Source organism: Poecile atricapillus (assembly GCF_030490865.1).
Source record: "Poecile atricapillus isolate bPoeAtr1 chromosome 36 unlocalized genomic scaffold, bPoeAtr1.hap1 SUPER_36_unloc_4, whole genome shotgun sequence".
In the NCBI taxonomy this organism is placed as follows: Eukaryota; Metazoa; Chordata; class Aves; order Passeriformes; family Paridae; genus Poecile; species Poecile atricapillus.
This window is the reverse complement of record NW_026708994.1, coordinates 27,433-30,784: the sequence shown is the minus strand read 5'-3', so window position 1 is coordinate 30,784 and position 3,352 is coordinate 27,433.

The following is a 3,352-nucleotide window of genomic DNA, read 5'->3' as shown; positions in this document are numbered from 1 at the left end:
ATCCCAAATCCGGCGGGGTCCCAAAATCCGTGTGGGTCCCAAAATCCGTCGGGGATCCCAAATCCGGCGGGGTCCCAGAGCTTCCGAAGGGTCCCCAAAAAATCCGTGGACACCCAGAACGAGTCCGTGAGGGTCTCAGGAATTCGGGGGGGTCGTTCCCAAAGCTCCGGGAGGCTCCCAGAATCTGCCGAGGGTCCCCGAAACCTCTCCCGGGGGGTCCCGAAACCTCTCCTGGGGGTCCCCGAGCTGTCCTGGGGGGTCTCCGCGCTCTCCCGGGGGTCCCCGAGCTGTCCTGGGGGTCCCCGAGCTGTTCTGGGGGTCCCCGAGCTCTCCCGGGGGTCCCCGAAACCTCTCCTGGGGGTCTCCGCGCTCTCCTGGGGGTCCCCGAGCTGTTCTGGGGGGTCCCCGAGCTGTCCTGGGGGTCTCCGCGCTCTCCCGGGGGTCCCGGGGTCCCGGCGCTCCCGGGCTTTGGGGTTTCCCGGGACTCGGGGGGTCCCGGCCGCCCCCCCCGCCCGGTTCTGGGGGTCCCGGTGCCGTTTTTGGGGCGGTTCGGGCGCTGCTGGAGCCGCCCCTCCCCCCCCGGGGGTCGCGGGGGTCGCGGGGGGGGCGGGGCGGGGCCCCCCCCCACAGGAAAAGGAGCCTTTGTCCAGCGCTTCCAGGGAGGGGCCGGGATGGGAACTGGGAGGGACTGGGAGGAACTGGGGGGGACTGGGGGGGGCTGAAATGGGTCTGGGGAGGAACTGGGAGGGACTGGGGGGGAACTGGGGGGAACTGGGGGGAACTGGGAGGGACTGGGGGGGAACTGGGGGGAACTGGGAGGGACTGGGGGGGAACTGGGGGGGAACTGGGGGGGACTGGGGGGGGTTGAAATGGGTCTGGGGGGAACTGGGGGGAACTGGTGGGGGGTTAAATGGATCTGGGGAGGGATTCAGGGGGTACTGGGGGGACTGGGGGAAACTGGGAGGGACTGGGAGGAGTCTGAGTGTGGAGTTACTGGAATAACCGAGTGTACAGGACCAGTACAAACCAGTATGGGTGTGCACGGGCCTGTGCAGGGCAGTGTGTGAGCAGTGAAACACCAGTACAAACCAGTACGGGCCTCTCTGGACCAGTAAAGAACCAGTACAAACCAGTACGGGCCTCTCTGGACCAGTAAAGAACCAGTACAAACCAGTACGGGCCTCTCCGGACCAGTAAAGAACCAGTACAAACCAGTACGGGCCTCTCTGGACCAGTAAAGAACCAGTACAAACCAGTACGGGCCTCTCCGGACCAGTAAAGAACCAGTACAAACCAGTACGGGCCTCTCTGGACCAGTAAAGAACCAGTACAAACCAGTACGGGCCTCTCCGGACCAGTAAACAACCAGTACAAACCAGTACGGGCCTCTCTGGACCAGTAAAGAACCAGTACAAACCAGTACGGGCCTCTCTGGACCAGTGAAACACCAGTACAAACCAGTACGGGCCTCTCTGGACCAGTAAAGAACCAGTACAAACCAGTACGGGCCTCTCTGGACCAGTAAACAACCAGTACAAACCAGTACGGGCCTCTCTGGACCAGTAAAGAACCAGTACAAACCAGTACGGGCCTCTCCGGACCAGTAAACAACCAGTACAAACCAGTACGGGCCTCTCTGGACCAGTAAAGAACCAGTACAAACCAGTACGGGCCTCTCTGGACCAGTAAAGAACCAGTACAAACCAGTACCGGGATGTCACCAACCCTTACAGGCGTTCCAAGTGTTCTGGGGGGGCACTGGGGGTTACTGGGAGCACTGGGAGGGCACTGGGGGGTTACTGGGAGCACTGGGGTGATCCCAGAGGGTTACTGGGAGCACTGGGGTGATCCCAGAGGGTTACTGGGAGCACTGGGAGGGCACTGGGGGTTACTGGGAGCACTGGGAGGGCACTGGGGGGTTACTGGGAGCACTGGGAGGGCACTGGGGGTTACTGGGAGCACTGGGGTGACACTGGGGGGTTACTGGGAGCACTGGGGTGATCCCAGAGGGTTACTGGGAGCGCTGGGGTGACCCTGTGAGTTTACTGGGAGCACTGGGAGGGCACTGGGGGGTTACTGGGAGCACTGGGGTGATCCCAGAGGGTTACTGGGAGCACTGGGGTGATCCCAGAGGGTTACTGGGAGCACTGGGAGGGCACTGGGGGTTACTGGGAGCACTGGGGTGATCCCAGAGGGTTACTGGGAGCACTGGGGTGACACTGTGAGTTTACTGGGAGCACTGGGGTGACACTGAGGGGTTACTGGGAGCACTGGGGTGACACTGGGGGGTTACTGGGAGCACTGGGAGGGCACTGGGGGGTTACTGGGAGCACTGGGGTGACACTGGGGGGTTACTGGGAGCACTGGGAGGGCACTGGGGGGTTACTGGGAGCACTGGGGTGATCCCAGAGGGTTACTGGGAGCACTGGGGTGATCCCAGAGGGTTACTGGGAGCACTGGGGTGACACTGGGAGTTTACTGGAAGCATTGGGGTGACACTGGGGGCTACTGGGAGCACTGGGGTGATCCCAGAGGGTTACTGGGAGCACTGGGGTGACACTGGGAGTTTACTGGAAGCATTGGGGTGACACTGGGGGTTACTGGGAGCACTGGGGTGATCCCAGAGGGTTACTGGGAGCACTGGGAGGGCACTGGGGGTTACTGGGAGCACTGGGAGGGCACTGGGGGGTTACTGGGAGCACTGGGGTGGCACTGGGGGGTTACTGGGAGCACTGGGAGGGCACTGGGGGGTTACTGGGAGCACTGGGGTGATCCCAGAGGGTTACTGGGAGCACTGGGAGGGCACTGGGGGTTACTGGGAGCACTGGGAGGGCACTGGGGGGTTACTGGGAGCACTGGGGTGATCCCAGAGGGTTACTGGGGTGATCCCAGAGGGTTACTGGGAGCACTGGGAGGGCACTGGGGGTTACTGGGAGCACTGGGAGGGCACTGGGGGTTACTGGGAGCACTGGGAGGGCACTGGGGGGTTACTGGGAGCACTGGGAGGGCACTGGCACAATGGCGGCGCCCAGGGCAGCCTCAAGAGCCGCTCTGCGCCTGCGCGGAGCCCGGCGAGACAAAATGGCGGCGGCCCCGCGTCACGTGACGCGCGCGGAGAAGATGGCGGCGCCGGGGCAGGGGCGGGGCCGGCGCGCGCGGGAGCGGCGGCCAATGGGAGCGCGGGATTAGGAGCGGCGGCAGCGCGAGCTCCCCCGGGGCGCGGCCTGAGCGGCCCCCGCCGCCATCGAGAGGAGCGGGACCCTGGGCGGCTCCCGCGGCTCCTTCCCACCGGCGCCACCGCGGGTAAAACCCCGGCGGGCGCGCACGGCCCAGAAGCGGCGCGGTCCTCCCG